Source organism: Mycteria americana, chromosome 2 (genome assembly GCF_035582795.1).
Source record: "Mycteria americana isolate JAX WOST 10 ecotype Jacksonville Zoo and Gardens chromosome 2, USCA_MyAme_1.0, whole genome shotgun sequence".
Classification (NCBI taxonomy): domain Eukaryota; kingdom Metazoa; phylum Chordata; class Aves; order Ciconiiformes; family Ciconiidae; genus Mycteria; species Mycteria americana.
This window is the reverse complement of record NC_134366.1, coordinates 148,234,090-148,257,170: the sequence shown is the minus strand read 5'-3', so window position 1 is coordinate 148,257,170 and position 23,081 is coordinate 148,234,090. Positions and strand designations below refer to the sequence as shown.

General features: G+C 41.1%; 1 long non-coding RNA gene across 2 annotated transcripts in view; it reads left to right on the top strand.

The window, feature by feature from the left end:
* The window catches only part of LOC142406812 (uncharacterized), a 28,676-nt gene extending 6,152 nt beyond the window's left edge, over positions 1-22,524 (top strand). Inside the window, exons 2-3 of one of the 2 annotated variants that reach the window (XR_012774707.1) lie at positions 19,475-19,612; positions 21,914-22,524. This is a non-coding gene — a long non-coding RNA (uncharacterized LOC142406812). Of the gene's footprint in view, positions 1-19,471; positions 19,613-21,913 lie in introns of both variants that reach the window. The other variant, XR_012774706.1, reaches the window with a different exon arrangement.
* Positions 22,525-23,081: the final 557 nt, after the last annotated feature.

Below are 23,081 nucleotides of genomic sequence, written 5' to 3'. Positions count from 1 at the left end.
GCATGAAAATTACATAAAAGCCAACGTAATCTCATCATGTGGACAGTTTGCCTAATGTCATCTCAGAAACAGTGGGCAAGTAAGGCACAGAGAACTGCCTCTAAAGCCTTTGCAAACTGAACCTCAAGAAACTTGCAAACAAAATGTAATTGTATGAATGGAAAAAATATAATTATCCAACCTTTTCTTTTATCTGGGAAGAGATCAGCATTATTAGAATGGATTAACTGCAGTAATTCATTGGTATCTGTTGGCTGTACAATCATTATTATCTATTTTTCCTGGATATAGAACTGATTGAATTTGCTAATCAAATTTCCCTGTACTGTATAAACTTTTTTCTGGAATTTAAAGTAAATGGTTATTACAGAATTGCTCTGAGGGAAAAGAAAAGTATGGGGAGGTGGAGCAGGAGGAGGAAAAGAGAAGAAACAAGAATAAGAAGCACCTTGATTAATGCCTACCAGGCTGAATCATGCTGTGAGGGTTGTGTTCTAGCCTGGTGTCTCAGAAAAGAGGTGTGCTGTTTTTTCCTCTAAGCATGTATTTATTTGTAATTTGTTTTGCCTTTTGTAAGATTTCTTTTTGCTTTTGTAAGCACACACCTGCTTTATTTTCTCACTGGCTTCGGCAGCTAGACTCCTTTTTATACAGCCTCTGGAAGCACATCATTTTCTTCAGGTGTTTTAATGAACTTGGACAGCTTTAAGGGATCAGAGAAATCAGAGCTGGACCCTGGGACACCCCTCCCCCAGGGAATTTCTTGCCAAGCAGGATGATAACCCTACCTAAAGGTGCGGAGCTGCTAAAGGACTCCTCAGTTTCCAACACTGTTTACAACTAAAGTGTTCAAAGACCTGGGAATGATCCTCTATGGGATTGAGTCCCCTTTGTAGCAGAATGCGCGCACCCCAAGGTGATAAATCTGGCATCTACAACAGCGGGAAAGGGCTGTTGCAGGAGCCGTGCCCGATCCGGCTGTTTGCACAGGATTGTAAGCGCAAGGGCAGAGCCGTGCCCAGGATGCCCGTGCCCTGTGGAGGCTGGCAGCTATTGCAGATGCCCCTGGGGATGCACTTTGGAGGATCACTCCGAATTTGTTGGATGAGTGAGGGCAAGCCTGGGGGGGTTTCCCATTGCTTTTTCATCCTTCCTTTCCTTCTGCCATGGCTGGTCTCTGTAGTGTGACGCATCAGGAGAAGGCAAACAAGCAAAATCACCACATGAAGTATGCCATTTCGGGCCTGGCTGAGAAAAAGAGGACCCAGACACCTCCCAAAGAAGCTTGACCTTGCAAGATTTCCAGCAAAATCTTTCTGTGAGCAGAGATGTTAAGGTCACACACCAAACCAAGGTCCTTGCTCTCCTCTCACGTGCAGGTTACAGAACTTGAGAACATTTCTGATTTGTTGATTGCTTTTCTCTTTGGAATTAATTTTCCCCCCAGCATCTCTTCCACTCATTTGCATTTTTTTATTATCATACAGAACTTTTAATTGTGATAAGGCAGTGCAGTTCTCAAGGTGTTCCTTACTGTGCCTGGTTAGGCTATGCTTTTTCTGGGGGAGTGGGTCTCCTAAGTCCTCTGTGCATTTCTTTAGTACCTGTGTACTGCTGGTATGTAGATCTGCTTGGCTGTTTCCCATTAGCATCACCATACATGGGATCTTTTGCACAAACTTGGTGTGCATTTGTGCGTGTGGGAGAGAGCAAGACAAGGCGAGAGCAAGGGGGAATTGGTTCATTCATTAACCCTGAGATTGCCATTAGATTTGCAAAGTCAGAGGCCAGCTGTGTTACTCTTAATCAACAAAACACAAATATTTACTCTGTGGCAGCAATTTTCTCAAATACACTGCTCTGTGGCAAAGTCCCTATGAGTCATTTGGACACATCATAATTCATTTGCTGAAAGACCATTTTGTATATGAGAACTACCATATACACACTGCAAATTTCCAGTTTTATAGGGCACTCATCTTCAAGAGCATATAAAGTATCTCATCCATCTCTTTGCTAGCGCAAGACTGTTCCTTTTAGGGTAATCAATAGTGTCCTGTACATTTCTACAGCATTCAAGATATGATGCTTTCACTATTTATTTTGAAACTGGAGATGAGAACATTTATAGATTTTCATTCCGTTTCATCTACCCTGCACTCAAAAATGTCCACAAATAAATTTTTTTGTGTCTTTATTTTACCTACTTCATTCTCTGCACCCAAAAAAGATTTTTTTTTAGAACACCACATCATAGCTCAGAACTTCCATCTGCAAGAATGTCTTATTTTTCTTTGTACAGGTGGCCAACATTTCTAATTTAGTTCCAGCCAAACTAAACATCTGAAACTGTTATACTTGGAAAATAATCTTGAATGCAAAGGTTTTACTTTTTGGGCAAGAAATGACTGTCAATGAAACTGGATAGCAAAAATAAAATTGGTTTTACCTTGTCAAACCACCAAAAACATTCTAGATTGGTACTGCTCATCCTTGTTTTGATTCTGCGCATGGAAGTGGTACAATCTTATTGGTAGTGGTTATTATAAAATGGTCTTATGGAACAAGCAGATCTTTCAGACTAGCTGATAATTATGTCATAACAAATCGTGTAATCAATTGCCATTAGCCTCTGTGTATTTTCCTTCCATTAGCTCATTTTATATCATTTCTATTTCATAACTTCACTTCCGAGCACCTTACTCCATACAGAAACTATATGGGAACCATAGTATTACTTATGTGCTGTAGATCCAAGACCTTGGAGAGCATCATTTTCAAGCCATATTTCTGAAATCCTCTTGAAATGTCTCCTTTATTGCTCAAATCCTGGTATTAAAATATTGGTAACTGAAAGGTAAGTATGAGAAAGCATGAGGGAAGAAACAATGGAAAAATGAACCCTTCAAATACAGTGTATATGTATGTGTAAGGTAGAAATAGGAACAAGTTCTTGTCCATAGGATAATAAACAAGGGTAGTAAAAATACTGTTTAAGAACAAGAAAAGTTTTGGAGGATGTATGCACTGTCCTAACAGTCAAGAGTTTTTATTTGCAGTTTTCCAGATGATATCGCCTATCTGATCTAGCAGTATTTACATTAACCCCTGACTGTTTCAGGGCTGGAAGGGAGCAAACCTAAACTTCTCTGTTCACTTGGCTTTTCAAACATATGGTAATACAGCATGTGCAACTGCACAACATATTTACCCCATCTGTATATTGTATTCCAACTTGCTGGCTAACAAATGGTATATACTACATACCATTTCAGAGTTAAAAAATAATAGGTGAATTACACTTGTTAAAGAAATTTGTGCACAGTATTAAGGGTCACCTGTTAGTATTTCTGGATCTAGTGTAAGGTTGTACAGCTATGTCAGCAACTCAAACATTTTTAAAAGTTTAATACTGTTTGTTTGATTGATAAAGCTATAATTTTGCTAGCCTTAATTTATTTTGGAAAGTTACTCTTCACTAACAAAAGCAGTTGATTTTGCAGGTTTTTCCTAGAGATGTGAGTTATGTTCCACTGGTAAGAAACCTTAAGGCTATCAAGTCTAAGACCTTTGTGTTGCAAGCCACCAATGGACCATATGAGCAAGTCTTCTCGGTACTCTTCTCATTTACCTTCTTGAGGTAGCCATGCACCAACATACCAGAGAGATCTTTCCTGTATATACGCATTAACACTTTCCCTGCTGAAAAGATGATAATGTCCTCATACCACATTTGCCTCTTTTTTGTTGTTTTTTTCTTGTTAGCCCATGTTAGCCCATAGTCATCCTGTGACTGACTGACTGACCAAGTCGGTCTCTTCTGTCACCTCCTGCCGATGACTTTACATGTCCTAGCAAGCTGTCATCAGAAGCAGATGAGCTGCTGTGCACGCCAGGTCAAACCTATAGGATTCAAACCTGTGCAAACATGTCAGTTGTTGCTATGTGCATGCCTTCTTCCAGCATCAGAGCTCACTGGCCTTACCCCATCATTTAGCTCTGTGTCTGTGTCCTAAAGGAGCACTAAATGAGACACCATGAAATATAATCTCTGCCCTCATATAAAAATGGAGGATGAGCCTTTCTTGAAGAGGTGGACAAGGTGTGCTTCGCTTACTCCTGAGGAGTGCTGTACCATAAATGACAATGTTTACCAGTGGAAACCAGCCACCCAGCACTGGCAGTGTCCCAAACTGTTCCTACTCCAACCAGCCACACGCCTTACTTGTCACTGACGGATTCGCGGTGTGTGTGCGGTGGATGACTAGTGGTGGCTTTGTGTTGCCAGGGCACGATGCCACAGAGCTGCATTTCCCCTCCGCATGGCCTCCATTTGCCTTTTTCCGCATGATTATCACCCATCTGTTGCCCTCTGCCACGTGTGGGAGGGCAGCAGATGGGCCAGGAAACTGGAACACAGGCAAGCAAATTCTTCGGAGATGGAAGGAGAGAAAGAGTAAGGTCAGAAGAGGGATCCTCAGACTATCTCCAGGCAAAGGTGCGCTCCATGAGTGGGTAACTCACCACCCGCAGAAACCCTAGGAAGAGCAATTAGGCAAAAAGGACACCAGTCAGAAGGCAACATTTTTTACTGGCTCGAAAGAGTTAGGAAGTTCTGCTTGAAGCTGTCAGTCTGATTATTCTTCCTCAAAGACAAAGAAAAGGCTTTCTCTTACTAAGCCATGATTTTATACAAAACAATCAGCCAAGGAATTAGTGCCTTTTGCTTCTCACTTGCAGAACCATCAGTTTCATTCAGTTTGTTGACTTACCTGTAAGGACTATGGTATTTATTTACCTACATAATACATCATTGCAAACCCATAGCATAAGACATATGTAAAAAATACAGCTATTTTACTGTATCTCTTCCAGTCTCCAGCTGTTGCTCTTTAGCTTAGAGGCTACATGATGTGGGGCAGAGACCAAGGTGATCTCTACAAAGCCATCACAGTGCCCTCAGTATTTGGAGTCTCTCTAATAGATTGGTAAGGAAAATAACAGAGTCCAAGTAAGTAAGTGTTTCCTAACTAATGCTGTCTTTGCCTGCAGAAAAAGATCAATAATGTTTCATAAATGCATGTTACCAATGTAACAGATATCTTATGTGTAGTAACCAAGCCATGTTTCTTCAGCAGTAATCCTACTGGATCCTCATCCTCAGATACTTGTCGACATTCCCATTGCTCATAAACATCCTCTTTAAAGGATTGAAGCAATTGATGTTTTTAGCAGGGGCAGCTTGTGAATCTGTATCCCTTTTATTTGTAGTTGTCAGTGTCATTCCATTTGATTCCAGTGAGAAATTAAAGTTTATGCTCTGAAATCTGCTGATGTTAGATGCTGATTAAATGAATATTTCAATGTCCCTCCAGCATCAGGTAGAAATAATGTATGCAACTCCCATATCCCCTCAGAAAGGAGTCTCATGAAGTTTTTCTCTGAGAATATGCAAACACTGTGCTCGTCTTTGCCTTCACCTCTTTCAATTGCTCAGTCAAAATGCAGGTGGGGTGCAATAAACCTGTGGCTTTGAACAGTATTTGTAAGTTTTCTTCCTAATTATCATGATTTCTCAAATACCAGGAGTTCCAATACTCTGTGGAGCTGAGCATCACTGAGTTGTGAAGAGCTGAGTACTCAGCAAGTACTCAGCGCATATGCAGTATTTCAGAGAATCAAGCCCTCACGCAAAAGAAAGTAAATGCAAGGGGAATTTTGAATTATATTAGAGGGGAACTTAAGATACAGCTGGTAGGAATCTAATGAGGAGAAATAAAGTAGTGTTCAATGGAAGAAAAGAAGCCACAATTTTAATATGTTTGGAAGCACCCAATTAAGATTAGTGATATTTTCTTGAATGGCTGCATGTCTGTGTGTATGATATTTGTAATTAACATTGATTAATGCCTAACACTTACTTGTGATTAAGGGCTGAGGATGCGAGGCCTTCAGCATCGCACAGGATCATGCATCTTCAGGTGCAAATGAACTGCATGTTACCTTCAAATAACATTGGGTGCTAAACTCAAAGTTTGCCCTGATTTACTCCTACAAGAGGCTTAGCAACAAGCTTTGTTCCTTCATGATTAGCAGTAAACATAACAGAGCAACACTGAGCTACGACAGAGCGCTCCCTGTGTGCCGCTGCTCTGGGTGATGTGGCGAGAGGGGAACAAAAGGGAAGTCCTACATGCGAGAGTAGAGTCTCATCTTTCATACCCTGAATCTGGCAGAACAGGAACTTGAATTTGGGTCTTCCTTGTTCACAGCTAGTGGAAAACCAGCCCTCCCGGAAAGCCTGTGTAGGAGCCAAAAAGAACATTTTGAGTTAGGTGTTGTTACCAAATGTGTTGGCATTGGACCTGGAGGCTCCAGGCGTAAGAGGTGGAGAAAGACATGAAGTAAATATTGGCAGTCAGCTGGGCAGGGGGCCCCATTTCTGGTCTGGGGTCACTACAATTTGTCGACACAAGCCGTTTTCATAATGTTTTTGAAAAGTTTTTTTTCCTCACCATGTTCCACTGCAAAAAAAAAAAAAATTTGAAACTCTGAAGGCTGTGAGAAAGGGGAACTGCTGTCCTCTGCTCAGCTCCTTGAGTGATCTCTGGATCACATAGAAAGTCAGCCATGCTTCAGGCCATCTCATCACGCAAGCCTCTGCGGTAACAAGAAAACGCCCTGTCTCTAATCAGTGCTATGATGCAAAGGAGAAATCTTTGGCTCCTTCCCATGCTCTGTAGTTAATAGAAATCTGTTCAGATGTTTGAATTTCTGTGCAAATAACCCCCTCAGCTGCAATAGTCAAAAGAGTGGAAAATACAGGAGACTCTTTGGAGAGTTAACACCCAGGCCCTGTGAACATGAAGATGATTATTTTCCTCTACAAGGCTTTTTCACATGTGATAAGCTTGGCATGTTGCCTTGGTTAAGTGTCAAGCCCTGAATGTTTTTGGTTTTGCCCTGGTGGTCCTGAGGAGTTACTGGAATACTTGTTGGACCTGTTTTATATCACTGTGTTCACTGATAGTGACATTGAGAAGAAACAGGTAGAGGAGTGGAAGGGGGATCTGGATTTTCTCTTGTTCAATTCTGATAGCAGTCTCCCTGTCTGCCCAGGCAGCCCTACAGTTTCCTTCAGTCTTTCTTTGGCTCCTTGACTGTGCTTTTTGCATTATTACATTGTAATCTCTTCTTGCTTTTTTTTCCCCCTCTTGCTCCCAAGGGAGAGTTGTCAAAACTCCTTATCTGTTGACGAATGAAAGGAATTTTTGTCTCCACTGCCTGGAACTGGTTAATGCAATTCTGGACAATACTGCTGGGTCACTGAGTCAAGCGAACAGCAAAAGTTTAAATACATAGAAAGATTTTGTTTGGTGCCAGTTTGTATCGTCATCTGCAGATATTTTCTGCCATGCAAGGAAGTGAAAAAGACAAGACTGAAGGCAGTTGTAAGGAGTTTCTAGAGTTGGAGAATAAACATTACCAAATTCTGCAACTTAAACGTTGGCAGTGAGAATCTGAAAAGAGATGCTTTAACACTTGCACTAAAAAGCATTTTCATTCTGTTGTTGGGACACTTTTTCTCATTACTGTTCATTAGAGTTTGATGCTAATCATATTGTTGTGTGTCTGGTGTGAGAAACAGTACTTCTGGCCAAATAGTGCTTATCTGAGTAAAGACAATAGACATTGTCCATGAATACAAGACTGATTAACAGCTATGCCCTTTGGCAGTGGCCCAATTCTATAAGGTCCTGTGAGTTCAACGTCCATTGAAAAGACACCTTGCAGAACTGAAATTTAAAGGAATCAGGAAATACTTTAAAACTCTTAAACCTAAAGCCCAAGTTCATTTCTATTTTCAACTTTTTTTTTAAGTTACAGTGCTGAGAACGGTCTTGATCCTGCCTTTGTTGAAGTCAGTGGGAAATGTGCTGTTGCCTTAGGGAGCATGAGGCCAGGCTCTACCTGTTTGCTATAGATGCAGCTCTGCTGCCTCCTAATCTTGGACTGACAGCTCTGTTTGGGACAGAAAAATCTTTGTTTGAAGAACTAGATAAAATGCATGTGTCTATGACTCCATAGTTCATTGCTGTATCCGTTATTAATAACGATTACTCATAGATTCTTGTGTTGATAACACTTCCATATGACCATATGTAGTAATAGAAAAAAATTCATGTATTTGTGCAGGAATGTGCATTACCCCAAGTAGAAACTTCTCCCCAGTATTTGCATGAACAAAGCTCTGCCTGGATAAACATTCATGAACAACAGACAACCGGAGAGCAAGAATTCCTTTGAATGGAAAGTCTTGGCTTAGAGCTTGAGCCAGACTTCTGGAAGCCAACGGGAGTCATCCCATGGATCGCAATGAGCTTTGTATCATGCCCTTTATTCATAGCAGTGTTTGCAAATCATCTTTTGCAGTATTCGCCCAGCTGAAATCATACTGCAAGCATATTCATATGGTATATTCACATAAATATGTGCTGTGATTCATAAACAAATTACATTTGCATCTGTCGGCTATGGCTGGGGAAACGACAATAAAGAAAATAACAAAACAGAGAGGAAAGGGAGAAAAAAGTGACTATTGTGTGACATTGAAAGGAAGAAACTCAACTACATTTCTTTATCATCCCAGGTATCAGGTAGCAAAGGTTTAAAAGGTTCCCTTAGGCCTTTCAAGAGAGTTCTATGCAGAACAAACTGTTTAATTGCTGTAGACCAAAAATGACATTGTTTATTTCAGACCATCTCAGGCAAATGTTTCTACATAACTCTTGCGCTTCCAATCCCATCTTAGCTTTTCCAGAATGTCCGTTTTATACATCTGAACTTCAGCTTGATAAACCAATATGAACGACAGCAGGATCCAACCCCAAATTTAAGGTTCTCCAATCACAGTTCTTGCATTGCAATAAAAAATTGCTCATGAAGAAAAAGAAAATGCTTTCTTTGGTGTATGTATGCACATGTATGCACACACTCTGGAAAGGCCAATTTTAGCTTGAAAACAATAATTTTTACTTCTGTTGCCTTAGGAGAGTGTTAGTATTTGTTTTTATTCATTCTCTTTGTAACACTTTCTTCTTAGCTGACAAAATGACCTCTCAGCTGATTCTGCCACCACTGGTTTATGAAAAAGTGGCAGTAGATGTGATTGAAGAAACATGTACAAAATCATCCTTCTAGGTATGCCAGGGCTTGTAGGGAACCAAGCAAGATCCTTGTCATCCACCCACCCAGGCAGAGTATGTCAGTGCCATCCACTGAGCTGGCTTATGCGCAGTGTTGTAATGTTGTTTCTTCCCAAGCCATGAGCCGGGCTTTGAAATGTATTACATATTTTATCTTGTTCTTGTTCTGAATCCTGTCCCCTCTGTACAGAATATCTATAAAAGCAGGAATCAGCATTCTCAAAGCAGGTTAATTATTTTCGATGCCCAATTAAAGACAAATTAAATGGACCTGATTTTCAAAAGGTGTTGAAACACAGGAAGTCAGGACATATTAAGACATCTCGGTTTAGATTTCCAAAACCAGTCTTCATTTCTGAAAATTATATTCCAGATTTATATAAGCCTTTGGCTGTAAGGACAGAAGAAGCCTTCAGCGTAATACAGATTCTCATGACACAGTCAGAATCTGTGTGAAACCTCATGGCGCCTGTCTTTGGTTTAAGAAATAAATGAGTTAATCATAAAAGCACATATCTGGGGAGTTTCAAACTATAGAATCATGCAGGCTTTGTACAGCTGGGCACTCATAATCAGTTATAGCACAAAAAGCAGAAAGGTCCTTATTACTTTCCATATAATTTTTTATTTCTCTCCAAATATCAACGCTATATTGACTGTTAATCTGAAAAACCTCATTTAATGTCAGCTTGCTCACAGTTATGAAAATTCAGGTAATGTATTCCTGCTACTAATTGTATTTGAGAAAGTGTTATTAATTTCATATATCAAGTTCGTAGTGGCCATCTGTTCCCTCCGAACTGCTGCGTCTCCCTCCATCTGCCCTGTTTTTCTTCTGCTAATCGGGTGGCAAGGGCTCAGATGATTGGGAAGTTTCACTCTGACTTTTGATTTGTCACTCATCATCAAGCCAGCTGTGCATTTTTAAACAGACTCTTGCAACGGGTGGTGCTGAATTTAAATCTTACTGTCTGATTTTTTTTTAAATAAAACTTTTTTTTTATAAAAAAATCAAAAAGAAGACAGATTGTATTTTCTACAGTATAAAATGTGCTTTGCTGCCACTAATTTGGCTGCATCTGCACTCTCATGAATATAGATGAAGGTACATGTCCAGGATATTATTAGGGACTGTGGAGAGTGGGGAAGAATTTCAAGTGTGGTAAGACACCACAAGTTCCTAGTGCTCAGAGTAGTGAGCAAGCACACGTGAAGCTTCTGGCTTCAGCTGACACTAGATTGAAGTTATGATGTTGGTGCAGACCTTTAAGAACAGACATGAATAGTAGTAAATATTCATGTGTCTAAGTGGGGTAAATGATTGAATAAAGATAGAATGGCCTTTAAAAGCTTTTCCCTCTTTTCTTCCCTGTGAATCCAGGCACAACAGTTAAGAGTTACTGGTGATCACTGAAAAGCTCACAGGATTTATGTTTCCCATTGCTGTGAAATTCCCATTTCTCTGTCATAAGAATGTGGGAATTATCAGACAGGAGCAGGCTTTGAAGTCCTTGTGGACCCCGAAATCATAGAATACTCCAAGCACTCCATGTCAGGGGGTGGCCCGTAGCAGGTGCTGGGAACAGGGAGAGCTGGAGAACATCAGAGCAGTCAGACAAGACCCAGTCTGCACTCAGGAAGAACCCTTTATAATTTCTGGTAGCAAAAGGGTGGTCAAAACTCTCAAACAAGGGTTTTACCTCCTTTCCAAAGTCCACGTTGTCCTTCGCTATAATGATTCCAGATATTTCTGTTATCCATGCAAATGCTCAATTCCTTTTGACTGTTGTTGAAACGATTCAAACCTCAAGTGAAAGATTAAATGTTTATGCCTGGTACAGAGGGGATATTGTGAGAAACGATTGGATGAAATCAAGGCAGAGGAACTTCAAGCTGTACAAGAAGAAGAAATTCCCAGACAATGAGATGTATTAAACAGTGGAATAAAATTGTAAGGGATATTATCGAAGCCTCACCACTTGGCCCATTTGAAACAAGGGCTGACAAAACAGCCGAAAACATGCGGCAGTGGAAACGAGGTGAACTGGACAGTTTATCAGGCTCCTTCTATGTCAATTTTCTATTGTTCTGAGATCTGATTTATGAAATCCAGACAGCACAAGGACATTTGCAAGTAGGAATACATCATAGTACCTGCAGCGTATGATACTGTTTTACAACTCGGAGGTGAAGTTTGATGGCTTCTCTTTGCAGGGGTTTATGAGAACATTTCCTCTGCTTTGTATTTATGAGAGGTCTGAAATAAAGCTCACATGTGGGATCCTGTTTGTGTTAGGCAGAGACAAAAAAGAGACACTTGCCAAATCTACCACCTATTCTTTACAGTGTATTCTCCACACAGAGACATGCTTACCTTGGAGGTTTGGGGCAGTTCTCTACAGGAATAGGAACATTTTCTGTACTGAAAAGTATTTCTGTCAAAGCCACTTCTGCATAAAAGGACATACAAATTTTATATGTATCTATTGCAATATTAAAATATTTCACTTTTCTTTGATTTTCCCATTTGAACAGTCCCAGAGCTCTGATAAAATTTAATCAAAACTGTCACGTTTCACCCGATTCTTAGCCACTGCCAAGAAATACCACAAATATTACCCGATCCTGTTGTGAAAATGTAAGCGCAGGCCAACCTGCTCTGAAGTTTTGAGAATCTAATCAAACATCTCACTTAACTTGCTACACAATCCAATAGCTAACTAGTTCTCCCTGGTTTCTATGGGCAGGAGCAGAAGGGGGCAGGAGCAGGAGGAGAACTCTCTCTGTGTCCTCTGTCTGACCATATTGCCAGGGTTTTTGCAACTCTGCATGCATTCTTTCATCTAATTTTATTCACAGCAAATATAGTTTTTGTACATCATTATAATGCATTGTATTCACAGGTCACAGCATTTGTATGTGCAGGTGACCAGCTAAACATGTGGTTGGTCATTTCCAGGTAGACTTCATACACTTGTGGGTGTAACCGTGGTAACTGTGTGCTGCTTTTGGGAACTTTTCCAAAGATATGTACCCAAATACTCGATTGGCTGTGTGGGGTGAATCACTAATTAATTGAAAAATGAACCTAGTTATAGTCCAAGCTTTGTAAGTTAGCAAAAATTCCTTTTGGATTTCAACTCTTGCAAAAAGGGCTCTGTAAGCTAAAACTGAAACTTGACTCTCTTTTGTCACTGAGCATTGTTATGTTACCAGCGGCTATAAAAAGACATTATTTGGAAAGAAAAATCAGAAGTCAAAGTAAAGTAAGAAACTATCCGGTTTAAGTAAGGATCGTAGAGCTGCTCCTTTAATTACCTTGTATTTGGCTGTTTGTCAAACTATACAATTTTTTAATACATCCCATGAACAGAAGCATTTTAATGTTGATACAAAACCATAGAGAAAACTCATATCATGTTGCTGTTTCCTGACTCATCTACAATATGAGGTCTAACTTGCTCTGGGTCTTGAAATTTTCAAGTTGCAATGTGTCTTTTGTAAGGACTTACATGTGTTTATTTCTGCTGAAGTGAAGGGGACTCCATAATTGCCATTATTAATAGTAGTGACAAAACATTTACCTGGCATCATTACTTTGACTGTAGTCCACATGTGTAATCTCATTCTTCTGTTTATCATGCAAACAACCCTGAGACAATTAGTGCCATAACAAGTAAAATAAAAGGGGGAGTAAGATCAATATCTCTTGTAAAAGCTCCCAACTCATTACACTTCAGCACAGCTATACCTAGTTGTGCAAAAGGAGAAGCCCATCTGTCTTTCCAAAAATTCAGTTAGAAGTCACAGATACAATAATTACACAATATACTTAAACAACAAGTGAGATGCAAAAGTAGGTAGAAGCAGCAGATGAAATATCCTGGTTAAGAATGCTTGTAATAAGATTAGCCATTATAGAGCACACTAACTCAAATAAACCTTGTGCAAATTTTCAAAATAGGGAAGAGGCACATTGGAGAGACCCACATGTAAGCCTGTGACAGAAAAGATAGTTTTGCTTTTTACGCTTGACTTATAATCTACAAAGGGGTTGCTGTACTCATCAAGGCATGTCTGAAGGTGACTTGAATGTAGATGATGCCCAAGAAAAGAAGTTTAAATAATATATTTATTTTACTGCTAGGTCACATGCCAGCCACAGAATTGGTGTAATTGCCCTAGCTAATTACCCTAAGTGGCACCACAGTCTAGACAAGATGAGGGCACCATGTCACTGGCCTGCCCCAGGAGGCCCTCACTGCAGCAGAAGATGCATGCCAACACACAGTGATGTTCTGATGTCTTGGGGTTGCTGAAAATACCCAACAGGGCAGGATTCAGAAGCTTTTCACCAGGAAAAAAAGAAAACCTCCTACAATTAACAAAACATTTCCAGGTAATCTGTGACTTTTCATTGTTCTTATTTATGATTTTTCATTGCTGAATCCCTGAGGAAGATGATCAAGTGGGGACGGGGACTGAACAGGAGCAAGCCATGCCCTAACCCTTTTATAGTAACATGAATAAGAGTCAGAATTTTAAAGGGATGTGTCCAAATTCATTGAAGTCAATGAGTATTAGATGTCTAAACACCTTTAAATATCCAGTTTCAAAGGACTAGCCTAGAGGTCATCTGTCTGTAAAGAATATGTTTGCCACAGGAATAAGCTGATGCATCCACTAAGCGGTCTTGGTTAATCCAATTCCATGCTTCCCAAAGGAGCATAGCACTGCTCTCCTTTCCAGTGTCTATGGTTGAGGACAACTGATGAATTTGGCACCGTTGATAGCGCAGCATACAACTTGTAAGATTCCTATACAGAAGAAATCCAGGCTCCCAATGACTCTTTCATCGCTTTCTTACCAACATGCAGTCCAGCTGCCACCGCTACCAGCAACCACTATATAAAACCACTGTAGGAGTCTGAGCCTAAGAGACAACCTGATCAAGGCAAGATGCCTTTATAATTAATGACTGATTAGAGCTGTCAGTGGGCAGAACATTCAGGCTCCTCCTATTGAGGTCCACCTGTGGGAAGGAGAATACACAACGGCTACAGAGCAAAGACAGAAGCATACAAATCCTTCATGTAACCTTCTTTACCCCTGTTTTACAAGAAAATTATTCGTGAGGAAGAGTTCTCCATTTTCCAGACAGGAACAGTGAAGTACAACATATGCAAGGTTAAATTACAGACCAAATTAATTGTACAGTTTTTGTAACACCAAAACCAGGAATAGAAATTGGGCTCTAGCTGTGTACATACCAGCACAGTAATAATTTCTCTTTTCCAAGTCCAGCCCGATGCTTTCTCAAATCAATTGTTAAACTACCAGATCAGATCACTGATGACTAATATTAAAACATATATTCCTCCTCTAATCTCTTTCCTATCCTTGTGACCAATGGATAAAAAGTTATGTTATGCTTTGGGAATTTATAAGTGCCTTCGACAATAAGAGCAAACTTAAGTAAAAAGTCATGTCCTCAAGCTAAAATACCACTATCCCCGCTCTGCGTGGGTAATGGAACAGATTCACCTTCACCGTAACATTGGACTGAATTACATGTTATAGTCCTTGACATGCTTTGACATGACTAATGTGACCCAGCTGGTCTCAGCAGTAGAAAAATGTGAACATAGAATGTGTGGTTTATGAGATACACATATGCGTTGACAACAAAAAATACCCATGGTTGTGTTTGTGTGATTAAACCAAAAATAAAAATAAAAAGAGATAAATCCATGAGCTTACAAGGGTCTGCAAATACGCAAGCTGTCATATTTCAGTATTTACATGTATTGAAAGGTAGTGGGTGACTGCATGTTTATAGACAGTGGGTTTCCAAGTGTACGTGTGTAAACTGTTCCCTCTGTTGTTTAGAGGATGACCATATAGCCAGGTTTTTTTTACTGCAGTGTTTAAGCAGGAACCATATGATACTATGTTTTATTTAAAATTGGGCTTGTACCACTGAGGCTGGAAACTTGTATCTTTAGAACAATTTCATATTGCACAGTGCCACCATATGTTGCCTACTTTAGTGTTTTTAAAGAGATTGCCTACTGCCTAAAGGTAGCATGTCTCAAATTTACAAATCACATATTGCTTGAGGGCAAAAGTGAAACCATTGATTTAAGAGAATGCAATATGCTTAGTTTAAGGGTGTTAATTCAACTCTGTCATCTTCCAGCGTTCCTTACGTTGAAATATATTTTAGTGCAGGGCGGGGGAAATGAAAAGATTGGAACTACAGGTTCTGTAATTATGTTTTGGTCTTAAAAGGAGAGAAGAAACTGTCTGATTAGCTAGACAGACACATCTAGCATAAGTGTTCTTGGAATCTCTTGAAATGAACAGTCTGAATTATGAAGCTGGCCTTTTACATTTCTCATCATTAGTGTAAATGGAAAAGTAGCCACTAGTACCTTGCAACTAATTTAGCATATGGACTTGTTCTAACATTTGCTCTGAATTACCTCGTGCATATTTTAAAGGGAAAATTTGTAATTTATTTATATATTTTAATATTTAACTTTCTTAAAAAATTTTGATTGCTCACAGTAATTTAATACATTTCTATTCAATGTTTGCCTTCAGATAGCTTCTGCAAATTTAGAGATAGAAAAGTCCTAATCCCTCTGGATGTAAGATCATTACCCCATTCTCCACTGCTTTATCGATTCTAAATTAAAATATTTCAAGTTAAGAAACTTCCAGTATTTTCCTTGAAAAAATATTCCATACCAAAATAATTCTCCCAGCTTCAGAGCCTAAGGGTGATGAACAGCTCTGAAAATATTGTCATTATTTTATTTGCTATATATCTATTAATGTACCTGATGAGGAAGACAAAAAAAAAACCCAACTGGAGTCCCACTGTAGCGCAGTGACCCATAACAAAGATGAGTCACTGTCTCAGAGAGCTTCCCGTGTAGCCCTTGGGCATAAATGCACAGGTGGACAAAAAAAGCAAGCAAACAGTACAGGGTGCTGATGTGATGAAGTAGCTGTGCTCAGAGTCTCAGAGACAGGGATCCTGCTTTCATACTGCCTGCAAGCTCAGAGACTGGGTGAAAACCAGCCTTGCCCCCAGTTTCCAGCATCACCCACGCAGATTTGGGCCCGTGGTCCTGGTCCAGCACAGCGTGAGCCGATGTGTTAGCGGCGGGAAAGATCGGCGGGTTTGTGCTATTATGGAATTAAGTCCTAGGTTAGCGTGAATCTGGGCGGTAACCTACCGGAGAGTAGGAGATGACTTTGTACGTTTAATAGGGAGGTGTCGAGGCTGCTGCTACTGCCGCCTGATGAAACTGAGGGTGCTTCATAAGAAGGGCTCAAGACAAGACTCAGTGTTAGCAGGCAGTCTTTGCGTCCGTCTTATTGCCTCACTGTTAAACTGAATGCTGGAAAATATGTCAAAAATGAACACTACAACAGAGCCTGAATAGAGCATGCAATTATACGTCCCAGTTTCTGCAGTATTTCCTTGTGGTTAACTTAGGGATTGGAATGGGAAGTTTCTGAACTAACCTTTATTTTTTGCATAAATCCTGCCTGTGTTTCATGTATTTCTTGCTTTCTTATAAATTTGATAATAAAGGCATTTTTATGTGCTTTGATGACAGGTTTCACATAGCGTGTATTTTTTGGAGAGTGTTGACACTGGCTGCTGGGGCTCGCACCAGCAGGTTGGGTAATTCTTTATAGGAAACGGCTGTGGCATGTGCTGAACTGAGCCTCCGGTTTCCAAAGCAAGCGTTCGAGCTATGCAGCTTACAAGTCATCCCCATTAGCAAGGACCGGCACTGGCGTCTTTACAACGCTTCCACATTGCTAAATAGTCTTCAAAAATACCACCGCGGCCTAATTTACTTAATATTAGTATCCATGTTAACCTAATACCTTTCTTTCTTAAAAAAAAATGGGCAGTTTATACGACGCTTTCTTGTCAGGTAATAGCTCTCTAGATTTATTTAAAGAGCCCTTTCTTGTCAGCACAAGCCGCAGCCCCCCGCCATGGCCGGAGATTAGGTGCCCCCCGAGGCCGAGCCGAGCCGGTTTGCGCCTTTGTGCGGACGCCCCTTTGTGTGGCCTGTGCCGTGGCCGCCGTTTTGAAGCCTGTGGGGAAGAGATTAAGCTCTCCCCAGCCGGCCGGCGCTGGGTGTGGCTTTTTACCATTTTGGCTAGCAGATGGTGGCAAGCCAACAGGTGCACCCCGATGGCGGCACCGAGCCCGGCGCATCTGCTCGCCGGGCGAGCGGGAGGCTGCGGCCCGGCCCCGCGCCAGCTGCAACGTGTGCTCCTACCAGGCATGGCAGCAGACAAGGTGGTGAGAGACAGAGCCCGGTGACCTTCCACTATTAACCTTTTTACATTATACTCTGAAAAGGGACGGTATGGCAAGAATGCTTTGATCTGAATATTACAGGATGAAAAATGAAGGGAGACCGGGAGGGGATTGATTAGCGGGTGTAGGAAGTGGTGGGCAGTTTCGTTTTAGGTTTTGCAGTGAGTGACGGGGTCTCTCGGCCACTAAAAACACCCTGGTTTTAACCAGCTCCTCATTTGCATCCATTGATTTGCAGGGCATCGCGGACGGACACTGCAGTGACTCTGGATTATATTTGTTTTCCCCTCAGAAACAAAAGTAGATCGTTCAGACGGGAATTTCTGAGGCCTGTCATGCTCGATTCTCCCCCTCTCCCCAACAAAACCCCAGCCTGTTTTATGCAAAGCATACAGACTCTGCACTCAGGGCAAGACTGTATATTAATCTGTTAGTGCAGTTATAAGCACCCCAGGAAGGAGAGGACTCAAAATGACAATTAATACTCCATTTCTAAGAATATTCGTCTTAGTTTCTAAACTTCATGTTCTGTACTACCTTCTCACTTCATACATGTCTGTATTCAACCCCTTTCCCTCCCAACCTGACTAGATCCTTCCATACTCTCCTGCCTCACATTTGCTTCAGTCCAGCCTTAATTCAGCTCAGCTATCACCCTGCACAAACAAGCAGCTCTCCGGCTGATCTCCTTGGCTCAGAGTTAGACTTTTTAGCTGTTCTCTTCTCACTTTAACTCTTCTTCCTCCCTGCTTCCCCCTTTGCTCTCCTTTCGGTCTGACTTGAGGTAAGGGCTGCTCTTCCCCCAGGGCCCTTTACTTCTACTGACGTTCTGGGTCCGTCGCAAGGTCTTCGCAAACCTGGCAGTTTCTGCTAGACTAACAGCTGTCTCCACCTCTTGGTGCTCTGGGGCTTCCCAGGGTCAGAAGCACATCATGAAGCAATGAATTTCATGACTCTCATGTGGAAAAAATATTGGCTCAGATGAGGTTAGGAGAAACCTTCTGGTCCAGAGGATACAAGCCAACCCGCTGGGGTCCCATAAAAGGAGCTGCTAAAATGTGGCCAAAGACAGGAAAGCCCACTGGATGAGCTTGAGGTGGGGTAGAGTGATGGGTTATTGCTTTACACCTTTTGAGTTTTCAGAAAGTCTTAATGGCTGGGCTAAGCTGTGAGCAGTTGCTTCTTTCTTTTGGACAGCCTCAGTTCCTCCCAGGGCTGGAGAGAGGAGACGCAGACGCAGCAAGAAGTGTTTCCATCACAGTGAAAGCCGAACTACATAATGTCTGGAAAGATGAGTGGCGGCATCCAAGCTTGTCTGGGTGCCTATTCGGGGAGCTGGAGAACAGCTCTAGTTGCAGTTACGCGAGTCCTGAGTGTCCTTTAGATGGCTCACGTGGAAGACAATAAAACTGATATTAAGCAGATTGCTGTCTCACACCAGAATTGCCAGGAAAGGGTACAACAGCCTTCCAAAGAGGAAATTCTTTGGTGGGAGCAGGAGCTGAAAGCTGCAGTGATGGAGAAATAACTCCATCAATTGAAAACAACCTGAAGGACTGGGAGACAACAGGTTACTGGATCTATAATCCCAGTAAATTCCTAAATTCATGGGCCTTTATTCTTTCAATTCCATTGACCCTTTTTCATATTCCTAAGCTATCGATGGTTGTTCTGCATTTAGAGATATCAAAAAACCACTTTATTTCTAAAGAGGGAAGCCCTCTCTGCAAATACATTTTAGTCAAACACCTTTACTCCTAATTTCAAATGATTATTCAGAACTTTATATTGGTGAAAAAAATAGCCAACGTAAAATTTTTAAAGATATTCTTACTGCAAGCATAGCTAAATTCATACATAGACATTTTCGACAAAACTACTAGTGTTTAATATTTGTGATTTTCTCCAGCAGGTACTAAATGCTGCAGCCGTCACAAATACCTATATAATATTGACCTCAAGTTTCTGAGGATTTCACGAGCCCCAAGAATAAACCCTTGTGAATACGGACTCTGGTCCCCTCTGGAAAGCCTGGAAGAATTTCATACAGGTGCACAATCTGTCTAAATACATTTTAACCACTACACAGCATGCTTAAAGAACGACAATATAACAGTAGAGTATTTTACAAAATAATTAAGGTAGTTACAGAGCAGAGATCATTCCACATCAAACAAGTTATAAAATAAAGTCCATAAATCCTTACTGCATTTGTGTATGACATTATTGTTTCCAAGTCTGCTTAATTCTCTCACATCCTTGTCTCTAAGCTGTATAAAGAGTTAGGCTTACTACAGGAAATAAAAATCTTTTCAGACCGTGGCAAGCTTTTCTCCCCAGTTTAAAACCTATACTGTCTTTGCTGGTAGGGATGCTCCTATTGCAAGCCTCAGGAGGCTCCTGGAAAGCTGACAATCCTGTTTTCTTTTGCAGGGATGAGGAACCAGCTCAGAAGGGGTTAAGTGGCTGGAGACCAGATGCAGCTGGGCTCTGTTAATCTGCAGGGACCAGCTGCTTTTTATAAAAAGGAAGACAAGAAACAGAGTGGCTAGTGCTGAGGGAAAGCTGAGGGTATTGAATTGCTTATGTTCTGGAAAGGGGGAGTGAGTGCTTGCGTGTCAGCCTTTTGGTGCGCTGGAAAAGGAAGAAGAGTTCTGTAGGTGTTTTGCTTTGGTTGGGGAGCTGCTATTGCTAGTGGCGATTGACAGCCCACCCAGGATACCGGCTTTTAGTTCTCAGGCACTCTTAAAAAGATGGCCGTGTGGGGTAAAAGCTGGTAACTGAGTGAACCAGGTGTAATAAGCCACAAACTGGCTTTGATTTCATTTGAATGCTTTTGAAAGATGGAAAAAGAGCAGTGGAGGCTTTTGGTGCCTTCTGGAGTCCTAATGTAAGAGCCAGAGTGACCTCTCTTTTGGCTGTCCCTGCAAGTTGTCAGACCAATGTGACTTGTATTTCTCAAATGTGACACAGACCTTCATCTGCCCAAAGTGCATTGGCACAATGATTGTACTCGTATATATTGCATGACTGTCACCTCCTGTAACACTCGCCTGTGACAAATAGGCTGCAGAAGGAAAATGCCTCAATAGTTTTTACTAATTCTTTTCTTTAAATATTAATTCCGAGCGACTTTATTGTTTATCTTACTGTAGCAGCTTTGAATGAAAAAACTCTATAGGCGGAAGTTGAATTGCATAATACTATGTACAGAGCTATTAAAATATATTTAGTGATTCCATTAGAAATCTGCTGTTGAGCAAAGCAGAGCATATGGAGAGAAGTTGGTGAAAACCTGATTAAACATTTATATGGAGCATATTTTGATTTAACTTGCATAAATAATTCATTATTTTTGTTTTCTTGTTTTCTTTCTTTCAAAACCACCCTTTTCTACACCTGCTATGCTAAAAATAATGCTACTGTATCTGCACTGAAGAAGTAGCGGGAGTGAGTGGGTATATCGTACTTATCCATCTGCATCAGAGGCTATTCTCTCTCAGGTTTGATAGACCTGTATCCTTTTGAGAAACAAAACACTTTATTCCTATAAAATCTGCAGTAGTTTTCTTTTGTCCTTACAAATAGTAAAGTAATGATGTTCCAAGGGCAGTAATTATTATGCAGAAGTTAAGTTGTGCTAGGAGTCCAGATCAATAGCAGAATTTCCCCAAAGCTAATGGGAATTGCAGCTCACATATCAGATGACTGATCTATTTTCTAAACTGAGTAATAGTTTTAAAGGGAGATTCGTTTCTGAACTTTGCCAAAGTCTGGGTTTGATATTCTAGTTCAACTTCAGTTTTTGTACTCTGTTGGGATTCAAAGTCCGATTTGCAATAACACTAAAGGTCTTTTATGGCTTCTTGATATTAATAATGTGGTATAAAGTGGGTCTAAATCCTGCTTTAAGGCCCCCTCTTGCCACTAAATAGATGAGGGAATTCAAGCTTCTTCTTTAAGAGTTGATCTGAGTGAGCATTCAGGTGCCCCAAAGCATGGATTATTCTCTGAAACTCCCGAGAACAAGGTATTTCACAAAAACTGCTTCTCTTTTCCCTCCCACTGAGTTTCAGAGTTCAAACACTGGCAATTTACAGTACCATCTTTTCTTGTCTCCTCATTACAAGTAGGGTTTCATTACCCACCAAACAACCTGCGCCTGCTTTCCAGTGTCAGCATTGTCCCAAGATCCTTTCTCTGCCTGCCGTCACTCATTACAGCAATGTGCTGCTCTTTCATGGTGGCCCAGCAGATCGCAGAAACGTGGGGCTCTGGATCATTACCAGGGAACAGAGTCACTTTGGGGTCATTATCAGAGAAAAGTGACACTTTTTTTTTTTCCCCCCAGAAACTGCATTTCCTCTCCACTCTGTGTGGCGGCAGTTGTCTTCTGAATCCCGTCTAACTTCTGCAACCCAGCGGCTTCGGCCGACGTCATTCAGCAGGGAATTAAATTACGAAATTTTGTTGGAAAGAAGCTGCTGAAGTCTTTTGAAATGGAAATATTATCTCCTGGATGGAACATGCTATGTTGAGTCCTGAAGGGCCTTATGAAGTTGCTCAGATAAAAGCTTCTGATAGTGTTTGTTTGCCAGTGTATTAATCATAATGCAGCGAAGCAAAAATCCACCCCAAACTCTGAGAGGCTGTGCAGAGTAATGCCTCTAATATTTTAGCCAGTCTGTGGACTGATGCTTTTGGCTTGTACGAAAGCAGACTGTCTGTTAGACTGCAAAAGTGATCTCTAATGAAAAATAATACTCTCGGCCTGTGGCTTTGACAGTTATAGCTCATTTCTGTGCACTTTTCAGCCCAGTGAGAAGAGTTTAGTGCTACAGAGCCGTACTTGAGCGGTCCTTGCAGTGCGCTGCGTGCAGGGAGAGCACACAGGTAGCGCTCAGCCAGGTTCTCGCGCACCGAGAGCTGCTGATGCCGTAGTAGCGGCGAGCATGTGGGGGAAGCTATGTTGGTTTGTGAATTTCATTAAAAATCTGAGATGTCTATGCGCGCAGCCTTATTCACAGTTTTTTCTGTATTGTGATTTTAGGATATAACAAGGTGTTAACAAGAAAAACATGTTTTCATTAAAGCTGTATACAAAATGTATCTTTGCCCTGAGCCCTTCTGTGTGTTTATTTTTCTGAAACAGTCTGTTACTTAAAGAAACAAACAAAAACTGAAGCAGGGGAAGAAACTTTTTCCTTTCCGAGTGAAGGTCCGTTTCCACCCCCCCCCTTGATTTCCAGCCATTGAGGGTTGTGGGCTGCCAGGTGGGCCAGGCTGGCCCAGGTGAGCACCGCACCTCACCTGTTGAGCTTATTTAGTTAAGCGGTTGTAAACATTTGCTCTGTTTTCTTTCTCAAAGTGAAAACACTGTAAAAATAATGGCTGCCATAAAGACTGCATTAAACACTTTCTAAAAGGTTATAGTTCGCAGCTGTGGGGTCGCTGCCCTCTGATTGTACTGCGGGAGTGAAGCAGGATGCCTTTCCCCCACGCACCCTCTGCGGAGCAGG